The 27,225-nt window shown below is 39.9% G+C and overlaps 1 long non-coding RNA gene across 3 annotated transcripts in view; it reads left to right on the plus strand.

Annotated features, from left to right (window-relative positions):
- The window catches only part of LOC147600532 (uncharacterized), a 59,285-nt gene extending 34,269 nt beyond the window's left edge, over positions 1 to 25,016 (plus strand). For all 3 annotated transcript variants that reach the window (XR_015258727.1, XR_015258725.1, XR_015258726.1), the window contains exon 3: positions 24,654 to 25,016. This is a non-coding gene — a long non-coding RNA (uncharacterized LOC147600532). The remainder of the gene's footprint in view (positions 1 to 24,653) is intronic.
- Positions 25,017 to 27,225: the final 2,209 nt, after the last annotated feature.

Below are 27,225 nucleotides of genomic sequence, written 5' to 3' on the forward strand. Positions count from 1 at the left end.
AATGAGTCTCCATAAATTACTTCTTATTTATGACAAATGCTTGTTTAATCTGGGAGTTGTGGAGGTCTAAAAAAAACAAACACCAAACCCCACCAAGTTGCCATTGCAGACACAAGCTGCATTCCTTAACTATATTAAGAAAATCTATCTAAATGGGATTTTACACCATTCCTATCTGGAAGCAATACCATAATTATCTGTACTCATCTTTCTTAAGAGTTTTAGATACCTAGATAGAACAGGAAATGAAACAAGACCTAGGCATCATGAAGAAGAGTATGTTTTAGAAAATTTAGACTCTAGTACTTAGATACAATATAGGAAAATATATACAGTCAACACCTGCAAGTGAACAGGAATTTTTCCATGGATTTCAGCAGCATTCAAGAGGAATTTGAAATAAAGGGGGCTAGCAGCAAGAACGTGAGGGGCTTCAGCTTAGCTTAGAATAGAAATATGCAGAAAGCACTCAGGCTACTGACAGTAACACCACCCATTGCTCCATTCCTCTCCCCCTTTCCCTGGTCTTTAGTTAGAAGTGCTTTGATTTTAAGTCAAATGGTAAATACTATGTCTATACGTGCTTTGTCCCTTTTCTTTCAGCAGGGTAAGGAGGTATAAGGGGAACAAGAGGGAGCTGGAGGCATTGCAGTTCAAGCACAAGGCCAAAAATTTATGAAATCAAGCTTCACTAGCTCTGTTATTAATGTCAAAGGAGAGGCAGATGGATGGGGACAAAACCCTTGCCCACTGTAGGACACATCCATGTAGTTTCCTGGCTTTTGTCTTTTTTGCCTAGGTTATGCATAGTTTTATTTTTCTCATAGCTCCCCTGGTACAAATCAAATATATATCTTATAGCAGTCACAATGACAACTGCTCTATTTCATTCCAAGCACCCTGTATACTTGATTCCTCATACATGGCAGAGCAAATTTAAATTTACTTTCTCTAAAAAAGTGCTTAATGATTCTTTATTTCTCTCCATGCTATGTCAGTATCACCCTAAATTGACAAATTAGCCAGAAGAGGGTATTTAGAATAATTTAAGTTGCAAAATACACTGAAGATCATCGAGTTCAACTGTAAAGCTAACACTGACGAGTCCACCACTAAACCACGTCCCTAGGCTTCACATCTATGCATCTTTCAAATACCTCCAGGGATGGTGACTCAACCACTTCCCTGGGCAGCCTGTTCCAATGCTTGATAACCCTTTTGATGAATATTTTTTTCCTAATATCCAATCTAAATCTCCCCTGGTGGAACTTGAGGCCATTTCTTCTTGTCCTATCACTTGTTACTTGAGAGAAGAGACCAACATCTACCTCACTACAACCTCCTTTCAGGCAGTTGTAGAGGGCAATAAGATCTCCCTTCCGCATCCTCTTCTCCAGGCTAAACAACCCCAGTTCTCTCAGCTGCTCCTCGTAAGACTTATTGTCTAGACCCTTCATCAGCTTCGTTTCTCTTCACCTCAAGGTCTTTCTTGTAATGAGCAGCCCAAAACTGAACACAGTATTCGAGGTGCAGTCTCACCAGTGGTGAGTGCAAGGGGACAATCACTTCCCTGGTCTGCTGGCCACACTATTTCTGATATAAGCCAGGATGCTGTTGGCTTTCCTGGCCACCTGGGCACACTGCTGGCTCATATTCAGCTGGCTGTCAATCAGCACCCCAGGTCCTTGTGGTGGTTTCTGCCAGGCAGCTTTCCAGCCACTCTTCCCCAAGCCTGTGGTGTTGCATGGGGTTGTGGTAACCCAAGTGCACGATTTGGCACTTGGCCGTGTTGAACCTCATAGAGTTGGCCTCGGACCATTGATCCAGCCTGTCCAGATCCCTGTAGAGACTTCCTACCCTCAATCAAATCAACAGTCCTACCCAACTTGGTGTTGCCGGCAAATTTACTGGAGATGCACTTGATCCCCTCATCTGGACCACCAATAAAGATATTAAACAGAACTTGCCCAAATACTGAGCCCTGGGGAACACCACTTGTGACCAACTGCCAACTGAATTTAACTCCATTCACCACAACTCTTTGGGCCCAGCCATCCAGCCAGATTTTCACTCAGCAAAGAGTGCACCCATCCAAGGCATGAGCAGCCAGTTTCTCCAGGAGAATGCTGTGGGAAATGGTGTCAAAGGCTTTACTAAAGTCCAGGTAAACAACATCCACAGCCTTCCTCTCATCCACTAAGCAGGTCATCTTGTCATAGAACATTTGTTTATTAACAGAACAGTCATTTATTAAGCAACACTAAAGTTACTTTCACACTGCTAGCAGGATACCTTGTGGATGAGCCATACTTCCATTTGGTAAATATATGAGTTGCTCACCATTTGCCATGTCTACAGTTTTAAACGCTACAATTACAACACATGAAAACACCGAGTGCTTTACTAAAGATGGGGAAATGTTGAATTATCCTAGCTTTCCTTTGTAAGACAGCAGATTTCTTCATTCATCCAGTGACACATGAAGGGCTTTCCTGAGGAGAAAGCTGTAAAATGAGACTCGTGTTTCTTGCTGTGAAGTAAACACAGTAGCCTCTGCATAAAAAATGCAATAATATTGGCAGTAAAAGTGCTGATCACATGGACATAATAATCTATCTGGTAGTAAAAGCATCTAAGAAAAAGGAGAAGAAGGAAAAGGTAACGCTGTGGCTGTGTGGGCTGCAAGATGGGAGGAATGAAGGGATTTGAGAAGAATCCTGCACCAGCTCTTGCCAAGAAAAGACCAGAGTCAGAGGAGAGTGTTTGAAAGGCCTTGCTGTCCATGTTCCATTTATCTGTGAGAGGTGTCATACCCACAGGCACAGCGCTGTGGCATCATGTAGTGCATGACAGTTTGCCCAATTTGATTCATTCTCTGACTATGTATTACCTGTGGCATTGCCAGTCGCATTAAAAAAATCCAACAAATCTGCATCAACCAGAGTCTTACAGACGAAGTTACCTAGCAATTCAAATGTATTTTGAAATTCTTGAAGTGATAAAATGCATAAATCTGCAGGAAATGCAGGAGTCACTGGAAAGAACAGGGCAGGGAAGAAGAACCCCCTCAGCTAAACATAATCAAAGGCTTTGATTTTAAATGTGGAGGTGCTATATTTCTCCCACAGAGTTTCAAAACAGTGAATATAATGTTTTCCCTCCTTGGGTTCTACAATAGGAAAAATACTAAACCCCAAGCAAAACTGTGAAAGTAGAGAATCCATTAAGAGTAGTCTCACAGCAGGGCACAATAGGCCTTCTATTTAGCAGCTCAAAGCTAAGGGGTTTGCAAACTTTATAGCTATCAAGTAAATTATAGGTGAAGGAATTTAAAATAGTGTTTTCAAATCTGTATTTCTTTGGCCTTGCTCTATTTTATTTCACAAGAGAAGTTTACCTACAAAATGTTTAGATATCAAAGGATTCTGGCCTTGAAACTCCTCTCACGTCTACTTTAAACTGGTGCCTCTTACATCCATTATTTATTTGGAAATAAAAATACTTCCACTTCTTCAGATATAGTTTGACTTATTTGTATCCCCAAATTCTCTGATTTCTAAAGAGCAGAGGCATGGTGCTATTGGTCACTCCACATGTATTATGGTTTTCCCCCATATTAAGTGTCCTTCTTTTTGTCTCCATAAGCATTGCAGTACATGTGAGGACATAAGTAAACACAGCATTTCAAGTGCAGATCCATTAATGCTGTGCGTCTTGCAGACACTGTTGCTTTTCATTTGTGCACTGACTCACAATGCATTCCACCAAAACCAGCTCGTACTTTTGTCTGCAACTTCACATTTATTTTTGTTGTCATTAAAACTCCACCCATTCCTAAACTTGCTAACTTCTAAAGAGCTAATCTCCAATTTGTATCCATTCTATTGATTTGCTTTCCTGTGCCATATACACAACCTTACACTTGCTGGTATTTAATATTATGTCAGATGCAATTTTGCAACAGTCACCTTCTGAGTCTTCATTTTTTTGGCTGGTTTTGTACAGTGAATGTGTTAATCTCTTGCTCATACCTCTATTTTCTTTGCAGTTAGTTCACTGTTCTAGACTAGCATATTTTCTCATGTGTGCACCCAGCTCCACTGTCAAATCTGTTGCCTGTTGCAACTTACACAGGGCTGTAAAAGGTCTCAGAGTGGTCACTTGCCCTGTGACCTGGCATTACAAGAGATAGGGGCCTTGGTCATAGTGAACCTCGAGTCCTTTCCTCGCACTTTCCCCAGCCTGTTTTGACCATTTCCAGGCTCTACCAGTTGATTTTCCTATTGGAAAATGTAAAACATTGCAGAGAGGCAGTGGGTGGGCAAATACTTTGGTAGAAGAAAAGCACCTCTATAGTCCTTCATGTATGGTTATCCTTCATGGATATCACAGATCTAAAGAAGCACTTTCACAGATGCATAGATGATGTCAATATGATTTCTGCAAGTTACTTCTGTCTTCTCTCTTCTTTCTCCTTTGAAGTGCAAATTTTACACCGTATTTTCTATAGACATGAGTTGGTAATTAAATACCAACTAAGAGAGCGGTCGTCACTGCGGCTGTTGGTGCTCCCCTCTGCCAGCATCCTGGTGCCACGGGCAGGTGGCTGCTCGGCTGGGACACAGAGCAGGCCAGCCGGAGGATGCCCACCTCCGGAACACACAGCTCTCGCGTGGGTTCGGCTGCTTCACAGCACTGCCCAGCTGCCGCTTAAACCAGGTGGATCCCGCTTAGGAGCAAACTCGCTACATCAGGGACTAATGAGTTAGCTGTGACAGCCTGACCTGAAGTAGAAATACCCTTGGTTTTTATATTAACTTTTCTTTTTCCTTCTTCTTACCACTGGTGGGTTTTCTGCAGTCTGTGAAATGGCACCAACTTCCCAGAGATTTCTTCTTCCAACAAATGCAAATTTGTTCCACCATAATCATCATTTTCGTTGTGTATTGGTTATGGTTCACATTCAAATTGAATCTGAATACCTTACGACATTGAAAGCATTGGGTGGCGAAAGGAAAAGAAATTTACCTTAATTGATCCTTTATCACTCTTGGCAGACTCTGTGCCAGTTCGTCTGACATTTTGGATTGTCTGACTGATTTCCTTTGGAAAATCGTTGACTGTTATTTTTAGACACCTGGTTTTTTTCACTGTTTCTTTGTAAATAAGCATGCCTGTTCTACACTAAAACACGTTAGCTTGGTTAAAGAGCTTTGTCTCCATTTTTCCACAAATACCATTCTGTTGAAAATTGAATCCTAGGGCACTGGTTCTCTGCGTGTCTTTGTAAATTGACTCTGCTTTTTGTTGTTGATGTTGTTGTGTGCCCTCCCTCTTCCCTCTGTCTTCTTCATATTTCTATGGCTAGAAGACAAAACTGAGCTGGTTATTGAGACAGTATCATTTATTTGTGTTCTTTAGGCAGACTGCAGCAGAGCCAGAAGATAATGGGCACCTCATTTATTCAGGCTTTGAATGATCATATTTAATTCCCAGTGACAGCTGTCTTCACCACATTAGCATTGCAAATCAGCTCTGTTTTGTAATGGCCTTCTATTGAACATGATTCAATTATGTGTGGTCCGTAGCGAGGCAGGATACGGTCTTAGTATCTATAGCAATATTTCTGCAAGCTGCTGCTCTTTACACTGCTCACATTTAAGCTGTCTGTTTACCACAATGCTTTCCTTGAACTACACTGAACTCTCTTCATTTTGTAGCTAAATAAAGAAGAATGAATATAATTTGTAATAGCAGTTATCTGGTCAGGCATATTACATACCCCATCTTCTTTACACATGCCTGGAATCAGGAAACACTTGTTAAAATAATTGTTATTATATTTAAAACATTTATGTTACAAAAGTCATTAAAGTGGATTTCAATTATTATACAGCATTAAATGGTACTAAGTACTAAAGCTCAGTGCTGGCTTGAAGAAAAATTGTAATAATATACCAAACAAGTAAATTTTATTTTCATGTTGTGGTTTTCCAGGAAAAGGGCAGCAAAGCTTAACATTTATAAACCAAGCTAAAAGTCACAGAATTTAAAAAATACAGTTTCAAAAGTCCTGTTTAATTTACTGTGAAATGGTTAAATCCTATGCGCCATATATTCTGCTCTCTCTGCATCCTGGGCTGACATGTGCAGATGACATTTCAGACTAAGCTGCTGGAGGCCTGGATCACATCACTATAGCTTAAGAGGTTTGTGTATTTGTTATAATACAAAAACCTTTCTAAATTCTGATTCCATGTGTAAGGAAAGCTCTCCCATTGTGTCAGGCAGCCTCAAAAAGAAAAGCTTCATCTGCACAGATCCAGCAAATGCATGCTTCAGTTTGTGTAAGGCAAAGCACAAGCCTTACTCTTTTCTCCAGGATTTCCACCCCTGTGATCTCTACAACATTTAGCTTTTGCAGAAATTTCATTATACACAATACAACTGTCCCTAGCCTCAGGGCTCTCTCAGCATCCTTCATCTTGGTGACGAAGTGCACCTATAGCAGAAATACGTTATTTATTCCACAAACTAGAGTGCTGGGCCATCATTCTAAAGTATTTGATTGAACAAGAGGAAACGGTTTTTAATCATACACTAACCTTGAATTCTTTAAAGACACTCTCTAGACAATGATGACAGAGAAGTTTCAGTGTCCCTTCTGTGAGATCCCCAGTTGGAGGTTGGTCCTGGGCTGAAGCCAAAGGCCACCACTAGCTGCCCCAGGTGGGCTGGAAGGTCACAGACACCCATGCTAACCACATCACTCCCTCTGATGCTGCTGCATTGGATACCACATTCATCAATTTTTTTAACGGATTAATTTAGTTTTTTTCTTTTTTTAAGCCTTCATTCACACCTTTACTCTCCACTGTCTCCTCAGACAGATTCTGTTGTCTTTTTTTGCAAAGATTTGAGAGATATTGATTTCTTTATTATGTCCTTAACTTAGTTTATGAGGGTTTACTGCATTTTTGAAACCGCAGAGCTTATGTGAAAAAAAGGACTCCTTCATCACTCAAATAGGGGATTCATTTCATTTTTTAAGGTAAGACTCATTTGTTGTTAATACCTGTTTTTTTTCACATATATCAAATTATACATTCATCTACTTGGGAAACAAACTGGAGTTTATGGAAGCAGTTTCATTTGTTCTTATCACATCTACTCCATGAAAAAAAGTATGTGCAAATACCTGTGCAGGCTATTTTTGCACATGGTCCTTCCTGAAGCTGCTCCAGAGGATGGGATCTCAACACAACAGTCTGCCGAGTGTCAGTTTGGAGCTGTTTAGGGATCTCGTGCCCCTCAGTTCAAGTGCTAGATGAAAAATCCAGCTATGCATTTTACAGAAAAGCTGTGCAAATATTTTAACAGTTAATGTATAAATTGTATCCAAAGTCAAAGTCTGCTCTGCTCAGATATCCAGAAAAGGAAGATGTCTCCATTTTTTTTCTAAGCTACTTGAGCCTTTCTGCTGATTAAAAACAGTCTACAAAGTAAGTGAAATAATATGGATAATGGAATAAACCAGTCTCTAGAATATATTATTAGAGTCACATTCTCCAAAACCTTCAAAAACAGAGATTTAAAAAAAAAAATATTAAAAGGGAGATGTTCAGTTCTTTTTAATATATTTTGTCTCCTTTTTTTTGTAATAAGATTTAAACTAAAATTATTTTTCTTAACAGAAACCAACATCAGGGATAAAACTTTGTTTAAGGATGAATAACGGAACAAGGAAAAAGAGTAAAAGGAAAGCATGAACCACAAACTCTACAGGGAAGAACAAAGTGAAAGGCTTTAGAAAAAAAGTGAAAGAGAAACAAGATCTTATCTGTGCCTTTCAGCTTTTTTCTCCCATTGAAAAAAGGGAATAAAAAATTTTTTTTTGTTAAATGTGAATTTCCAATGTGCTTAGTTCAACTATTCAACTATGATATGCATTAAGGAAACTTGTACGTATCAGAACATGTCCCTTTTTCATCACGGTCTTTTACCTCAGAAAGATGGCACTGTGACTAAAAAGGAAAAGCAAGTGTGATGTCTGCACTGTGGTAGGGGCTGATGGGGCTCCCATGGACCATAATGTCATGCTAAGGCAGCCTGTCACATGGATTGTACTGTCTGATCCTGCTAGACGGCTCTCAGGTTCACATTTTCAGATGCTGACCTTCATACAAAAATATTTTTGCCTGTTTCTTTGCATATGGAAACAAGGTTTATGTTACCGCAGTATCTCTCTCTCATCTAATTCCTTCCCCCCACCAATCATTACTAACCCAAATTAGAAAGGTACTAGAAGTCCTGTAGATGATTGCACTACTACAGGCTTCCTGAAGACCAGCAGTTAGTGATAGAGAGGGAGAGACTCCTGCCTGCCCCAGGGGAGGACAGACAGCCTCTAGAGCTGCCCACACAGGTGGCACAAACGCAGTGGCAGGAGGTCAGTGCACCTCACTCCAGGCACGCACGTTACTGCTTGCTTTTGACCAGTCAAGGATGCTACAGAGGACATGGAGGGAGGTGGAAATGGTGCCACAATAGTGAGCACAGGGGACCTTAATTCACAGGAACCCCAGCTTCATTGATTTTCTTACTCAGAAGCAACCTTCTTATTCTGAAGTGAGTAAGCTCTTTGCACATGAAAACTGCACCAACAAAATTAAAATCACCTCCTGAGTACGCGTTGCTATTATGTAAGACTGGTCATGTTTACAATTACCATAGAAAACCAGGGAATTTCTTTCTATATTGCTATATGTAATGGATACTAATGACAATTTCCTCCACCTGTCATGTAATTTGGTGTAATTAATGTAATTTTTTCTGGTAATTGTAAGAAGGTCAGGACCAGAGTTCATGAAATATGAATCACTTCCACATCCCATTTCAATATTTATCATCCCATGCTATCCAGAGATACCATTAATATACAAATAACTTGATTGAGAAACAATAAAGATTTCTATAAAATAAAATAAACCTTTCACAGAAGCAAGGAAATGGAAAATAGATCCCATAACACCTTCTCATTCTTCAGCTGGAGGCACACACTCTGTAATGTTCACACACCGTAAGTCACCACTTCGAAGTCTCCTAGAGGTGCCAGCCTTCCAAAGGCATTACTTATCAACTGTACTACTGTAGCACTTTGAAGTTATTTACACTACTTGTCTCTGCCCCAGATGACTTTCGTTGCAAGTACAGAGGAAATTAAAGCGGACAGATCAATGGGGAAAATAAAGCAACCAGCATTGCTCAGCTTGATCTCATGAGACTGTGCTCATGCCGTCTCATGTATTAGTCATAGTTAAGATGAATATTAAGCAGGAATTTGGAGGATAACAAGATAGGTTTGGGGCTGCTTATAGGGACATTCCCATTTCCCAGCTTAGGGGGAGGTATAGGAATACTACAGGGAAAAAAGCAAACGTGTCTGCCTGGAACTTCAAAAAGTACATGGAGATGGCTGGGCTTGCGGGCTAACTGGAGGCTGGTGTTCACCCTCAGTCTTCAAGATAAAGTTGTAAGTACAGTGCGTGCCAGAGGTTGTGGAAGGCCTTGCGAATGAATCGACAGCTTAGGTTTAGTGAGGCAAGTGAGGAGAAGAGGATTTTGCAAAGCAAGGGAATTAAAGGTAAGAGAAACATAGGAAGGAAGATCTTTGCAGCAATATGAAGAATTGTCAGAAGAACAAAATTACAGCACAAGATAAAAAGTATTTTGTAGTCACTGAGTTACAAGATAATTCCGACTTCTGCTATATGGAAAGAAAAACAAGAAAGATCTGAAATATTGCAGTAAAAATCATCAGGACAGCCTGAATGGGAGAAATACCTGCAGAGCAAACCCATGCTGTGTGCCTCACTGACAAGCCTAGCAGTGTCCATACTCAGAAAAATGAAATTGTAGGCTGGAATTAGAGTCAAAGGTTAGTAGCTATCTCTGAACTGAACATGAGTTCGCAGCCTTCTTTGAGGACATGCAAGAAAATTGGTCTAAGATTTAATTTGGACAAAATAAGCCAAGACTGGAGTAGAGAGACAGATTTGTGAGGCAACAGCCTAGAAAAGGTTGTCAAATTCATGTTTCACAGGCAGATATGCAGCGATAGAGTTAAGGAGAACAGACACAGTTCACATAGAACTGCTATGAAAGTTGTAAGAAAGGTGAATCCTTCACAGAGCAATCAGAAGTAAAAGAGTCAAAAGTGCACAGAATCTGAGCAAATTAAAGGCTGAGAGGGAGTAATCATGTCATAGTTACCCTTGGCCACAAGTCCACGGCATAAGGATGGAATAATTGTTCACTAAATTTGTCTAAAAAGAAGCTGTAGTGACAGAAAATAGTATTGTGACATGTAAATCCTAAAACCAGATTAAGGCTATTAAGGGTAGAACCGGAAGACAGAAACAGAAGTAGAGTTTAGTAACAGAGCATCTATGAGATCAGAGATCTATGACATGAAAAGGAGGGAAGATATAGGTGGGCAGAAAGATCTCATCAGTTTAGAACAGGAACTTAAGACGTGCTTTTATTGTGAGGAAAGAGTGTGAAGTTATGGACAAAGTTGGAGGAGAAGTACAAATGTGGTCACCAGGTATAGCATAAAGTAGGACGGAAGGCTCAGTAGCTAGAACAGCAGGAGAGGCAGAGAGGAGGAGGAAGAAAAAGTCACATCACATTTTGTCAGCTTCGTGCAGTAAGAAATAGGTGAGGTTCTGTGGGAAATGGATGTGGAAGCCAAATGTGGAAAGAATTGAGGATGAGCCCACTGTGCTGAAATAGCTGGAATTGTCAGTGTGGGATTCAGGCAGCAGTCAGGATGCACGGACTGCAGAGCTGCACGGCCACAGCTGCATCACATGCAGAGGCAATGCATGTTCTCAGCTCCTCCTGATATACATCAAGGACTTGCTGTTGTCTTGCACATTTATTTTCCCTTAATGTGCGTATGGCCTCTTATATTCTTCTATTTTTATATTCTTTATGCTTGAAACTTTTAACAGATTATTATCTAGTAATTATCTTGCTGAGAATATTGCCTGCATTGTAGAGACCCCCTGAAGTGGGTTGCTGCTTAGTTCTTATGCACAGTTTGGATTTTTCAGATCCACTTTTGAAAGAGGGGAGGGTTATAGGCACTAAGATGCTTACCTGGAAAGGCTCTGATTTCATAGGGGTGCTCTGAAATTGGTTTAATCTTATTAATATCAGTCTCCAGAAAAGGTTGAGTAAAGTCGGCACAGAATCAAGTCAAATCTGAGCATAACTTGGGAAAGCACAACATAACCATTTGAAAAGGTTCTACAGTTAATCCATCTACAATCTTTTGTGTAAGTCAATTCCTCCATCAACAACTTAGATATACAACTCATCACAGTTTTCTTTTTGCCAAGAGATACCACTCTTAAGTCCTAAACTGTAGAGAAGTATATTTTATAAAATTAGTTTCTAATAGCAGAATGGCAGTAAACAGTAACAGTCCATAGGAGTTAGAAAAACAAGCAGTCAATCCACAACTGCTGATGTAAGAACACGCAGCTGCTTGTTTATTGTTTACCAAGTTCCCCTCTTATTAAATAATTAAAATACAAATATGGTGAAGTGGTGGCCAGTAAACCTGAGGCATTCCAGTAATCCATAAATAAAAACGTTATATTAAATTGTAACAGTCATTAATAAGCCCTGTAAAATTGATATACTCTGTAAATAAATATATATTTAGTTTGAATTTAATTGATCTTCATCCAAACTTTAAGTATTCGTTCCCTAGATAACAACTAGGAGCAAAGTCATGTAAAAGATTATAAAATTCAGTCTTAGAAGATGAAAAGGAAAACAGTTTTTTCTGGTTTCCCATTCTGTTCTACGGTACCATTTTTTCTGGAATGCAATTTTATTTTCTCTTACATTCCTTTCTCCCATATAGATTCTCTGTACTTGATATATGGTAATTCCCAGGCACCATTTTTAAAAGGCCTTTAAGGGTACTATAGATAGAACAAAGGGAGGCTATTCTGAGAGCCAATTCTCTGAATTTTCTGTGGACAAAGAAGTGAGATTAGCAAACTGCCATTACAAAAGAAGCTCTCCAGCATTTTCTCAGTTTGGTTCAAGTTAAGAGTTGCCAACTAAAGCAAGGAGACAGAAGCTGAGGAGTTAAACGAGATAAAACATATGTCAAATTGCTCATGAAGAGCAAAAGCTAATAAAATAACCAGTTTATCAATTTCCAGTGCAGTTAAATAAACAAAGTATGGTATTATTAATATACCAAAGCAGTCCTCTCACTTTCTAAGACTTGCTGGATGCCAGTCTCATGAACACCATGAGTGCTTAGCAGCAACGCTGAAGAGAAAACTCTGAGGTGAGTACTCTGGAAGCAAAGTCTGTAGCTCTGCAGCTGAAGAAAACTCTGTATTAACTTGGAGCCCGACAGAACATATGACATGAATAGGGTTGTCGTAGTTCAGCCCTGATCAGGACCAGACTACGCAGTCTCTCTCTCACTCCCCCCACCCTCCGAGAGAACAGGGAGAGAAAATATAAGGAAAAACGGCTCGAGGTTTGAGATAAGGACAGGAAGAAATCCTTAAAGTTACCGTCACGGGCAAAACAGACTTGACTTGGGGAAAACTATTCATTTATTACTACAAACAGCAGGATAATGAGACAGAGAACAAGATAACCTCCTTCCACCCCTCCCTCTTCCCGGGCTTAACATTATCTCTACTACCTTCCCCTCCTGAGCGGCACAGGGGGGAAGAGGGAATGGGGTTTGCAGTCAGTTCATCATACGTTGTTTCACGCCGCTGCTTCATGGTCGGGGGAAGAACTCCTCACATTCCTCCCCTGCTCCGTTGTGGGGTCCCTCCCACGGGCCACAGTCCTTTGTGGAACTGCTCCGGCGTGGGTCATCTCTTCCACGGAGTTCAGTCCCTTCAGAACAGCTGTCCCAGCGGGCCCTCCACGGGCCACAGCCACTTTCAGACATCCACCTTCCCCGGTACAGGGTCCTTCACGGGCTCCAAGTGGATCTCTGCTCCTCCGTGGACCTCCATGGGCTGCAGGGGGACAACCTGCTCCACCATGGTCGTCACCACAGGCTGCAGGGGAATCGTGGCCAGGAGCCGCATTACTCCTCCCCCTCCTTCTGAACTGACCTTGGCGTCTGCAGCCGTTCCTCACAACAAGCTGGTTGATGTCTCTCAGGATCTTTTTTTACATCTTATTCACTTCTCATCTCCTTTTCACTTCTTGCAGCCGGGCTAGACCGAGTCGGGCCCAGTCGGCTGCCTGGCGAGAGGCCAGAGGGTGAGGCCTGCAAGGCCCATGAGGCCTGCGCCTCCCCCTCTGCGCCTCTGCCCCCACTCAGCTTCTTCACATCTTCTCTTCTCTCTTTTTTTTTCTGTTTTCCCCTTCTTAAATACGTTATCGCAGAGGCGTTATCACGGGACATTCTGCTACCAATCGGCTTGGCCTTGGCCAGCAACAGGTCCGCCCTAGGCCTGGCCAAGTCCCCTGAACAAAGGGGAGCGACTTCTAGCAGTTTCCTACAGAAGCTACCACCTTAGGCCCCCCCTCACTAAACAAAACCACGACAAGGGTCAATTATTTTATGCATTCAAAGTCTTTTAGAAAGATAACCTATCTTGATTTTAAAATGCAGGGCAATGTAGATTCCACCACCCAAGTTGAAAGTTGCTGGCACTGATTCAATGGCTTTTTCTACAATCTCTCTTCTACCTATATCTCTTTCTACCACTCTCTCCTATCAGATACCCCAACTCCAAGTGAATACTCTAGAACAATGTTTCTTGATCTGATCTCAGAAACTATTGCAAAAACACTTGGCAACAGACAACTGTATTTGCATAGGTATACACGCCCATACATGGATGCAAGCAAAAAACCCTAAATGATTAGAATTTATTCTAAATTTTTAAAAAAACTATTATGAACTATTATTTATGAAAACTATTTTGATAATGCCATACACTGAACTGTTTTGGAATAAATAAATTCTCTTCAGTTTTTTAAAGACTGAAAATACAACGCAACTAAATGACAGTCTACAGCTGGCCAGCTCGGTGCAGTTCTGCGCATCCTAACACGGTGCACTACCACATGAAATCCACAGCTGACTGAGAAGTGCTCCTGATTTTATCTTCAGGGAAAATTCCTCCTTATTATACCAGAGTGCTTTAATACTGAAGATGGATGGAGAGGGTTGCAAAATATAGGATATATTGGCATTGCGGTATCCAAGACATTCATACTTTAAATACACTGTGATATACAAGATTCCATTTATAAACAATATACATCATATGTGTTCAACCGATGTGTGACAGTACCTTAGGATTACTGAAGTCGTATATATACATCCTCAAAACCTCTATCCATATACCTATGCTTTCACTTCTCTTGATTAGGTGCAAACGAGTGTTATTCTGATCTCAAAGAGCAAATGAGTTAAAAATCAGCGATGTCTTCATCATGAATATTTGTCCTTATCAGAATGGAGGCTCCTGGAACAATTACTATGTATCTAGGCAGCAGCACTACAAGTGAATGTGAATTAGCATCACTACAGATTATTCCAATAGTTCCTATTCATCACAAACAACAACAGCTTCAGGAAAACATAACACTACCACATGCGACCACACAGGGGATATATCAGAAAGCACATTTTCAAATCAAGAAACAAATCTGAAGACTACCAAAAATGCTAATGCAGGAGGAAAACTACAAGACCTGTGTTCAAATTTTGAATATTTAATCAAACTTTTTAATAATTTCTGAGAACAGGATCAGAAAAGCTCTTATTTGTACAACACAAAAGGTTATAAGCAGACAATCCATTCAGATAGTGACCTTGTAAACCAGTACTGGGGAATTAAAAAAAAAAAAAAAGCACCATTCCATGTCACATTCTCTAACACCCTTATTGCTCTACCTCCCCACAGAAATGTCATGCAATTAATAGAGGATAATGTATGTTAAAATGTGGTCCATATAGGAAGAAGTTTGGGAAAATATAAGCAGTATTAACATGAAGAATATTTTGCACTTTATCACCATCATTTTTATTCTAGCAAATGAAAACAAATATGCCTGCTCTCCCCATCCTCCCTCTAGTTGTTAGTTATTACCAGTATAACTGCATGCAAGCAGTACAACAGCATTAGATCCTGTATTTATATGAAATTGTTGAACTAAGTTTTACAACTAAACACAAGGAACAAATGTGTTGTTTAAAGCATTAATTTTGGATCGATACTTTCAAAGAAAAGTGTATCAGCTCTGCTTTTTTTGACAATCAATTCTGACAGCAGAAACTGTATTGCTAAGAGAAAGTGAGCAAATATTTTCAGGGATTACAATCTGCTATTGTTAAAAGAACTGACAACAATTTTATCAGTATTATATATCTCAGGAGGAGAGGAACCATTATTCATACCTTACTTCTATCAGACTCATCTCAGTGGGCCAGCATTTGTGTGACTGTGTACAACTCAAAAAACCAGCTTAATTTCTGGAGTCCAAGGCAAACTTGCGGAGATAACAGTCACCAAGAAGATGGGTTTATTTTATACCATTCTCAAATTTTTTGAGGAAACATTTTCTCTGCAACATCATATTTATATTATTTTTCTTTGTTAAAATAATTTCCAAATTGTATTATCGACCTTAAATACAAAATGATTTACAAATATGGTCAAAGTTTATTACCTGCAATTTAACAGCATGAAGAAACAAAGCCTGTGGGTCTTGGATGTTTTATTCAAAATTACAGAATAACAGCAGGAACTGAGTCCTGCTCTTTTCACCCCACACTTTCTCTCCACTAGTCCATAGAAATAAAACCTACACTGATATTGGGACATCCAGACCACACGCTAGGAATTTTTCCATTTTGAGTATTCCTACTCCAGCATAAATGCTGATCCCATTTCTATTCTGGTTTCATTGAGCTGTCATTCCAGGAGTTCAAGAAGTTAATTCAGAACATTTCTGCAAGGAACTACTTGGTTCCACCAGCTGCAAACATACATCACATATAATCAGAAAGCAACTGGGAGTGACCATAATGCCTCAAGCATACCAGAGCAGATGAGAACTTAAATGCAAAAGTTCAAAAGAGTAATTTGGAAATCTAATCCTCACTGATACCTGTATTTAATTTGCATCTCAATTTTTGACACAAATTCCTCAAACCACATAAACACGGACACTGAAGCACATGTGGCAGCACCTGAGTCCTGCTCAGGGATAAAGCTAAAGGGTTCTTAGAGTCTGTCCAAGTCCCAAAGGTTAGGATGTTGATACGGTGCTCAAGACAGTGCTTCTCTTACACCACAGACTTACAACCCGACAGGACCATTCAGCCCATGGCCATTGTGCAATATATCCAACACTGCATATATCCACTTCCACTTGGCATTTCCAGTTGGCCTAACTTGACACACCAGACATGCTACTGTTACAGCTGGAGCCTGCCTGGATGTGTCTCAGAGCCAAGCACGGCACACGCACCATCACATGCAGCCAGCGCCAAGTTTAACATCACCAGACCTCTTGTGCTGGAAACAAAGGGCAGCACAAGTCCCAGCTCCATTAGGAAACCACCTGAGTAGCAGGGTGCCCGTTCAAACAGGCTTTTTCATTCTTCGGCTTTGAGAGGTGAATATTCCAGGTAATACAATAGTACCTGTCTATAAATTTTAAATAATAGAAGAACACTCAATTCTTGACAGTTCATCTCAACATTTCAGTTGCTGATGGCAACATTAACAGCCAGCCTTTCCATTTTCTGTCATTACTGCCATCTCACAAGCACTAAGGGTTTGATTCTGCCTCAAATATTTAGGGCTCTTTTTTGCACAATGCTCTCAACTAGCAGAGCAAATTTAAACTGTAACTTGCTCAGCTTTGCAGTGAGGAGAATCTCATTTTCTCTCCTCAGAAAAGGAGGGAGGAAAACCCCACTAACATTTTGCAGACCTTCCATGTGTCGGTCACAAAGTTGTGGTTTTGTTCATGTTGGGCCTTGACAGAGAAAGGATCATCGTCACATTAGCTTTGCAGATCTGTGAAGATACCCACGTTCTCCGACCAGGCTGTTTTCTGTTCCCACAGAAACCACATATTTAGTGGGGGCAGCCCTTGAAATGAATGGAAGTCTCCACATTCATACAGTAATAAAGGATGACAAACACCTGGATTACTGTTCTTCTGGTATTATTTTATAAACACAAAGATATTGAAAATACTCGACGATTCCTTCCTTCCCTATTTTTGCTTCACTAAAGCAAGACTGTAGAGAAACTGAATTAGCACCCCTTGCTAGACTGTGGAGATCTCTCTCTCTCTCGTTGGTCCTTAACCCACACTATTGTGGGTCCTTAACCCACACTATTGTTTTGAGTCTCAAGCTGTATGTTCTATTTTATTCCTTATTTTAAGCAACACTGAAAATATTTTTATACTATTAGATATATGATAAATGTCTAAAAAGAATAATTTGATGGAAGGTTTTGATTGGATTATTATTGAAAGATTAGCGATTCTGAAGTGCTCAGTTTTACGACATTTAATCGTGCAACCCCAGTGAAACCTGGTTAGCTTTTATACTGAGAACAGGCCAGGAGAAAGAATAGCAGAATCAGAGCTTACATATTTAGTATTGAATAAACCATATTTTCTGTGCCATTTTCCATAAAAACAGACATGCTAGATCAAACGAAAAGATTTTTCTCAGCCAGTAGCCAGCAGCTGATGTTTAGAAAAAAGAACACATGAAAGAGGGAAAGTAGAGTGGTAGTTGCCAGCTACTCCTGTTTAAAATCATCCATCTCATGTTTAATAGCTCTTCACGGACTTTCCTTTATAAAATTTTTAGATCACTTTTTGAACTTTTTTGTACTTTTGACATCCCATGAAAATGAATCTCAAAATGTAATATTGTTATGCAGGAAAGTGCTTTCTTTTGTTTGTTTTAAACCTGCTGCCTAATAGTTTCCTTGGGTACCCCACAGTGAGTAATCATCCCCTATTCAGTTTCTTCATGTCATTCATAATTTTATATTCCTCTATCACACCTGCCTTTTGTTATCTCTTTGTCAAGTTGAAGAGTACTGGTACAGTTATATCTCTCACACAGAAGCTGTCCCAAACCTCTAACCTTCCCCTCTGCAATTCTCCCTGCCCTTTCTAGGTCTATATCCTACCACACTTCCACAAATCACTCACTATGTGCCCATCACCCCAGTATACACATAATCAAGCTTACTGTTTCTTTTTTTATTATTCTTTTCCCAATACTTCCTAATATTCTGTTTGTCTTTTGATGGCTGCTGAAAACTGGGATGATGTCTTTAAGGAGTTAATCAGAAGAGCTTCACCTTTGCTAATTTAGAGACCACCACTGTGAGCTTCATCATTAAAATTGTTTTTTCCTCAGGAGGATTACTTTGCATTAACTTGGTCTTTTCTCTCCCAATCACTCAACGTAGTAAAATCCTCCCATAACTCTACAGTAAGCTCTGGCTATTTTGAGTAATTTCGTATCAGCCCCAAATTGTCTCTTTATTCACCCCTTTTCTAAATCAGTTAAGAATATGTTAAATAGCAGATAGCTCCATTCATTCTCCTACTAAATGTTTTGGAAAAAATATTATCTATCCTATTCTTTTTTTCTCCCCTTTTCTTTAACCCATTGCTAATTCAGGAAGAAAGTTATTCCCTATCCCATATCAGTTACTTTTTGTCAGTCTTTGGTGAGATGCCTATTAAGTATCCAAGTTCTGCCAATTCTTCTCCATTACAACACATTAAAGCACTGTGGCATACTAATTCTGGTCTTTATTACAATTTCAACCAATCTACTCACTGCAGAGTCCAGACGCGCCAATAAACTTCAGTCTCACACTCTACAAGTTCTTTTAAAAAGCTGCCTTCGCAACTATCACTTTCTGCTCCTTGGGTATCAGGGCTGATGTAAGTCATAGTTATCCACTACAGGGAGTAGTTCAGCACCTGAGTTCCGATTTCTGCTAGAGTTCTTAGATGAACACAATTTATTTCAGTTGGTTTGTTACTATCTAATTTGTTCTTTGTTACTATCAATTTGTTCTAAATCTCTTTCATAACAGGTAAGTCAGCTCTTCAATTTGTTAGAATCATAGAATCATAGAATGGTTAGGGTTGGAAGGGACCTTCAAAAGTCATCTAGTCCAACGCCCCTGCAAGGAACAGGGACCTCCCCGACTAGATCAGGTTGCTCAGAGCCTCATCCAGCCTGGCCTTGAACGTTTCCAGGGATGGGGCTTCCACCACCCCTCTGGGCAACCTGTTCCAGTGTTCTACAACTCGCATTGTAAAAATTTTTTTCCTAATATCTAATCTAAATCTACCCCCTTTATTTTAAAACCATTACGCCTCATCCTATCACAACAGGCCCTACTGAACAGTCTCTCCCCATCTTTCTTGTAGGCCCCCTTGCGGAAGACCGCAATAAGGTCTCCCCGGAGCCTCCTCTTCTCCAGGCTGAACAGCCCCAACTCTCTCAGCCTGTCTTCATAGGAAAGGTGCTCCAGCCCTCTGATCATCTTCGTGGCCCTCCTCTGGACCTTCTCCAGCTGGTCCATGTCCTTCTTATGTTGGGGGCTCCAGAACTGGACACAGTACTCCAAGGTGGGGTCTCACCAGGGCAGAGTAGAGGGGGAGAATCACCTCCCTCAACCTGCTGGCCATGCTCCTCTTGATGCAGCCCAGGATGCGGTTGGCCTTCTGGGCCACAAGGGCACATTGCCGGCTCATGTTGAGCTTCTCGTTGACCAGCACTCCCAAGTCCTTCTCCTCAGGGCTGCTCTCAATCCATTCTCTGCCCAGCCTGTATTTGTGCCTGGGATTGCCACGACCCAGGTGCAGAACGTTGCACTTTGCCTGGTTGAACTTCATGAGGTTGGCACGGGCCCACCTCTCCAGCCTGTCAAGGTCTCTCTGGATGGCATCCCTCCCTTCCAGTGTGTCAACGGCACCACACAGCTTGGTGTCATCAGTGAACTTGCTGAGGGTGCACTCTATCCCACTGTCCATGTCGCCGACAAAGATGTTGAACAGGGCCGGGCCCAACACGGACCCCTGAGGGACGCCACTCGTGACCGGTCTCCACCTGGACATTGAGCCGTTAACCACCACTCTCTAAGTGCGGCCATCCAGCCAACTCCCAATCCACCGAGTGGTCCGTCCATCAAACCCATGTCTCTCTAGTTTAGAGAGAAGGATGTCATGTGCGACAGTGTCAAATGCCTTGCACAAGTCCAGGTAGATTATATCCATTACTCGTCCCTTGTCCACCGATGCTGTCACCCCATCATAGAAGGCCACCAAATTGGTCAAGCACAATCTGCCCTTGGTGAAGCTATGTTGGCTGTCACCAACCACCTCCGTGCTCTCCATGTGCCTTCCACAGTGGAAGATACCTCTGGTAGCTTTAAACATCTCCTGCAAGGATTTTACCCTTTGGACTGCCTCTTTAATTTCCTTTGAGAAAAGTTCTTCATTTGTATGTACTTTCCTATTGGAAATTACGATGGGGAGATGGGCAAGAAGTTGTATTTTTTCTGCCTTCAAGGATATTGAGTTTGAGAAGGCCATGGCCAGGATTGCAGGGCAGGTCATTTTTATGATTTTTAAAAATAATTTCAAGGACAAAATGAATTTTATTTTCATTACGAATTTCTAATAATCTGTTGCTGCTTTAAAATAACTGCCTTAAGAACTGTAACCACTGATGGATATGTGCAGTGTATGCCACACAGTTAACATCAGAATCGAATTTAAATCACTGCCATTATATAAGAAAATGGAATAAAACTTATTTTATCTTGGATTATTGTGAACTATTATTATTATAATCTTTATGATGTGGGGCTTTTTGTTGCTGTTTTAAAAATGATTTTATTTGTCTACATGACTAAGCCTGCCTTTTTGATGAAATTGTAGAACCTTTCACCTAGGAGAAAGATGAGACATTGCATTTTATCATTCAACATGAATATAGAAAATCTTGTAAGGAAAAGGGATCCTTGTTATTTCAGCAGTCTCTGTTTTGCAGATTATTAAAATGAAACAAAGAGCAAAGACTTCAGTGTAATTTGTACCACTAAAGAAGAAAAAGCAAAAAAGATAATTGCAGTTTTCTAGTTAAGTAAACAGCTTAAAAGAAAACCTCACTGAAACAACAGTGTCTGTATGTTGCTGTCGACATGAGCGACCTTGTAGAAATTATTTCAATCTGTCAGCAATTTCTTTTCATTCTTTGTGAATAACGTGAAAAACTGAGTACATTTTTGGTCAGGAATACTCTTGCATTCTCATTTTTAAGCATATCAAAAGGCAAAATAAGAAAAACTTAATAACTGAACTGTTTTTTCTTCTGTGTGACAGTAATTGCCGCATTGTACTGGCCATAGTGATATTCAACGGAAGTTCATTTTCAGTTGATCATACAAATTTTTTATTTATATAAAGTGTTAGACGATCTCAATCTTCTCTGTCCATGTTTTACCAATGACTGTGGCAGATCCCAAGTTATTTGAAGACACTGCATGAGAACAACAAAAGTCACTTTTGATAGACTCAGAGCAAAACAAAAGTTACAAACAAAAATTAATTCAAAATCAGTGTTTTAAAAGGATGTGTTTCAATCCAGTGTGTTTTTTTAAAAAGTGAAAGAGGGTAAAAAGTTTTTAAATCTCAATTTTAGATAAATATTCACTCACATTTTTTGTCATTTTAAGTTACTGAGATTTGCTGCAACAAGAGTCAATGTCAGCAATGGCTCAGCATAAACAGCATTTTCTGATCAGCTGGATCACAATTAAATTGGTTCAGGGGTGTTCAGATAGTGCTTTATAATTTCTTCTCTATCTCTTTTGCCACTCACAACCTTTATTCTCCCAGCTCAGTGAGCTCCCCTAAAGTAAGAACAGAATGAAACCCAGAGAAAAATTCACCAAGGCCACCCCAGCACAGTGAGAAATAGTGGGTGGGAAAAAAGGTTTATATTAGTAAACGTTTATTGAGTGGTCTCAAAAAGCTGTGCCGTGAAGCAAATTTTGAACAGAATTCAAGGATGAATAAAGGTGACTAAAGACTATGTTTGGAGGCTCTTACTTTCTTAAGTGAGTATGAAACTAGCAACAATTTCCAGGACCGCCTGAAATGTAAATGATAGAAACTGAAGAATGGCAGCGCCACTGCCAAGAGGAATTTTCCATCCTATAATTACATGGATTGCAACCAAAGCCCCCTTCTATGCACTTCACACTGGAAAAGCAATATTTTTCTTTCAAATACACTTAAAATATAATAAAATATTGCACATAACCACCTCATGCAAGAACTCTAGAGAAATCAAATTTAGACAGTCTAAGATATAGGCAAACATCTACAAATCTATGTACACAGAACATTGAAAATAATTTAAACTACATGCAAATGTATTTTTGCAACAAACTTTTAGTAAAAGAAAACAAAAATATTTTCTCTTTCTTCCTTTGCCCTTTTCAGAACGAATACGTTTTTTCTCCTTCCCTCTACACCTTGCCTTGTTAATTTTTTCCTACCAGTTTTAGATTCTTTTCCCTCTTCCTCCATTTCCCTGTGTATTCTTTTATTCATCTACCTGATTTCCTTCCTTTTTTCTATACCCTCTCAATTTATTTTTTTGCATTCAAATAGCTGTGCTGCCTGGGACATATTCTCAGGCTAAACCACCCTCAGCTAACTTACACCCATTGCTTTCATAAGAGGGTACTCAAGGCATAAATGCCTTCTTCCCTGGTTCCTCAGTGTCCACTATAGCCAAGCACAATCTTGTCATAAATGTCTAAAAATAATAAGAATAGAAAATTTATTGGATTAGGGATCTTTATGCCTGTTTGCAGTTCAGAGAATACAGCAAATATCTTACTGTGCTAGCTCTTCTCTGGTTTTGCATTTGTTTTGTTCAATAGCGTGTTTTTAAAAATGAAATAAAACTCAGTGTCTTTTTTCTCCAAGTGATGCTTCTTATCTCCTCCTCCCATCTGTGCCACACTGGACTATTCATCCGTAGCAAAGGAACTTGTCATGCACAGCAACCAGGGAAATGCAAGGCCGTGAAGGAAGAGTGGAAATCTTGCAAACCCTATTTTACCATTTCACAACTGAACTTTGTGGCTTGATGGAATTCATGGAGACATGTATAAAAAGATATCCTCTGATAATATCAAGCCATCTTAATGTCAATGAAATGCTTGAAAACACAACTCTCAGAGTAGTTGGTACAAATACAGACCCAGGTTCCAGTTGAGACAGAAGCCAGATAAGTTCTCCCGGTATCAGACAATTGCCTGCAGGTCTTTTCTTGCTACTATCATGATGTTTTCAAGGACACTGTTTCCTTAGTATTCTAGCATGTAATTAACTCACAGTGCAATCAATGGGATGTATAGCTGAGGAGCTCTGAAGGTATTTTATCTGGCTACAAAACATGAGAATGAAAGTTTTTGTTGCTGAATATACATCTGTTCACAGAAAAGAACAGGTATTTACTACATTTTCTGCAATTTAAAGAAGTTTAATTTTCAATTATATTAAAACGTATTGATGAGGAAAGGAGGGTTTTTTAACAGTGCTCTGAAGGCATTAATGAAGCCTTCTCAATCATACTCTGCCAATTGTTTTACCAAGAGGCTCTTGCAGAGGAATTCTATCTTAGCTTGTGACAAATTTATATCCCAGAAGTACACTAGCTTGAGAAACTCTGGATTCTTTATCATTACATTTAGGCAAAAATGTTTCTCCTAGCCAAGAAGGAGAAAAAAAAAAATCCCTGGATCAGAAAACACATTAAAATCTACTGTCTTTGGCAGAAATTAATAGAATAGTACAGTTGACAGTTTATATAATTTTTAATGATTTTTTTAAAAACAAATGAATGAGGTTCCTGTAAGCGAAAGATTGAATGAAATTCCTTTCAGCGGGCGATTTCCTCTTCAGAAATATTTTACTGGATAACAAAAATAACAAAGCATTCTGCTGGAAATCACTTCATTGTTAAGTTGTGATTTACTGTTAACTCAAGCCACCCAATGCATCCATAAAAACAAAATAATTGCCCCATTAATTTGTTAACATAATTGTAACCTTCATAAACATCAAAGTCATAACTGAATCCTGAAGAGCAAATGCCATAACAAGATTGGTTGTTAGACACTTGGGGGATAAGTGTGAATACCCGCCTTGAACAGATTTCCTCTTTTTAAATGCCTGTTTCTTGGTTAAATTATTAGATTGCCACTTATTCCCTTTCCAATGGCTCATGGGTTTTTGTGACGAGGCAAGTTCTCTTGTCAATCTCTTCACATTTTTCTAGTCTGTTTAGACTGTAATCGCCTTGCCATTAGGAGTGAAGGTAATGCTATGCACTGCATGTCCTTTATTACCTGTTATTTATAGTGCAATTTAAAAAGTGCTTTACTAATTGATTAAATAATCACAGCAAGTTTCTTTTTAGAGCTCTTGTTATATTGTCAAAACAGTTTACTTTTATTTTTCTGTATGTTGATACAATGCTTTACTTGCAGTTATTTTGGAAGAGTTTTGGTAAAGAACCGTCCTCCTGACACAGCAGAAAACAACTCTGCCACCTTTGCAATGGGCATCCATACATGTTCACCATGCTGGAGCAGTTTGTGAAGCAGCCCATGGGAGGGACCTCACACCAAAGCAGGGGAGAAATGTGAGGAGTTCTTCCTCTGAGGAGGAAGGAGCAACAGAAAAGACACATGTGATGAACTGACCGTAACCCCCATTCCCTATTCCTCCCCCTGTGCCACTCGGAGGGGGAAGGAGGTGGAAATAATTGAAATGAAGTTAAGCCCAGGAAGATGAAGGGGTGGAAAGAAGTTGGTTTTGTTTCTCATTATCCTGCTTTGGTTTTATTAATAATAAATTGAAATAGTTTTCCCCGGGTCGAGTCTGTTTCGCCTGTAACGGTAACTTGAATGTTCTCTCCCTGTCTTTATCTCAAATCTCGAGCTTTTTGTTGTACTATCTCCCCCTCTTTCTCTCAGAGGGTGGGGAGAGTGAGTGAGAGGCTGTGTAGCTCAGTCCTGAGCAGGGCTAAACTACGACAAGCATCTTATAAGGGCCTTCAACAGCAGTTTACTTAAAAAGAGGAGCATGATCCACAGACTAAGAAGCACTATAGGAAGATACAAAACCAGCTCACTCAGTAGCAGTCAGAAGTGACTTGATGAACATTAACCATTTCTCCCTCAAAGAGACTTGCGAAAGCAATTTGTGCAGCAATTGGTAGTATGAGAGAGGGTCAATTAGACCACCTCAATGCTTACAGGTAGTTTGTTTTCATCTTTTCCTAGTGTTCAGGTAAACAGGCAGTGGGACCAGAGCAGTGATCGTTCTCAGTGCTAAAGAGACCTTATGTTGACAGACAAGCCAGAAAAAAAGGAGACAGCAAGTAAAAAGGGAGAGATATCTCCCCTATAACAAGTCACAAAAAAGGCACAAGCAATGGTTGTTGCCGTTATAATGGGACAATAGAAGATTGACACAAAAGCATTCTCATTAACCCTGAACTAAAAACAAATTAACAGATCATTTTAATGTGTGTTAGACAGACGTCTGCCTGAAACAAAATTAAATTGTGACAGCATAGTCAAAACAGGGTAATTCTGACAATGACAGCAAGGAAATATCTTTTGGGGAAACGTAAAGTTGCTATCCAAACAAAGAGCTCTAATATGGCCAAGTGGGGTTGAATAGCTACAAGTTTGCTCAATGTGGCAAAGAGAATAGGAAATGGTTGCCCTTTGTCTGAGTGAAGGTCTGGAAAAAGGAATTATTACAAAATTGCATTAGAAAGAATATTAAAATACCCTTAACAATTGGCATGGGATCAGGTTGCTAACTATTTGTGACAGTGGTACTGTACAATTTTGCTGATCAGAATAACATTATGCTAACAACTGCAGATTATAAGTTCACCCCAACCCTATCAGTGATATTTTGCATCAGTGATATTTTGTCTTTCCCCTTTCCCTCATCTTGCAGGGTAATAGTGTCACACGATAGCATTGCTGGACAAAGCTTGATGGGAGGTACTTCTCTTCCTCTAGAAACACTTCAATTGTTTTAGTGAAGGCCATCTGGGATAAATGATGGTGAGATATTTCGATGGAAAAACACATCTTTTAGAAATTTTATGAAAATAGGAGATATCCTGTGATGTCCAAACTAGAACAAAATTATCGTCTGAATATTTCCAAAATTCTTAAATATACAGATACATACTTTTTCCATTCCAGTTTGCCTTACAGCAGGTCTCTTGCACAAAACCAGAATTCTACAGGGAGGCAAACAGATTTTGCTAATGTTATCTGTTTCCCACGGGCACTGATAAATGAACCCAAAACCCAGTCAGTAACCGAAGTCAGTAAACGTCAAAACTGTAGGAAACAGAAGTTAGTGAGATTTCAGACAAGGTGCCTGTTCTAGAGAAGATGGCTCTTCAGTGGCAGCTGACTAATGCATGAACTAAGCAGAACCACATATTGCCCTGATGACTACATTGCTAATGTACTGAAGGCAGTAATGAGAACCCTGCCTCTCAAACCTTGCCTGAAAAGCTTAACACCATTGCTCATCACCACTAAGCTACAAGTCTTCAAGAATAACTTCAGTGCTCCTGTGCCCAAGACTGTGAAAGTGCCATGGCTCTACCCAAGGGAAGGCTTTCAGTACCGACGTGTGTGACACACTGCAGAACTGCCAGGCAGAATAAAAAGGATTTTGAGCGATGGCAATGACCAGCAGCCTGCAGCAGCATAGATGCAAAAGGGGACTTATCTTGCCAAAATAACAAGTTTCCTCCAAAAGTGTTATGTTTTTTGGCAAGCTTAAGGGCAATTCACATGACATTTAAAGACTAAAGGCTGAAAAATTGATCGAAGCATTTCTCAGGATTCTCTGGGATGAGATCTCATCTGCTTGTTGCGCCTCCAAGTGCAGGAAAGTGACTGGATTGGAATGAGGAAAAAAAAAAAAGAGAAAGAATAAAAATTAATGGGGTTTTCTAATTATGAGGAGCAATGTTGTTCTACAATCTTTCTTCATACTTGTACAGCTCAGTGGAGA

This window comes from Chlamydotis macqueenii, chromosome 5, assembly GCF_036417535.1.
Source record: "Chlamydotis macqueenii isolate bChlMac1 chromosome 5, bChlMac1.mat, whole genome shotgun sequence".
NCBI lineage: Eukaryota > Metazoa > Chordata > Aves > Otidiformes > Otididae > Chlamydotis > Chlamydotis macqueenii.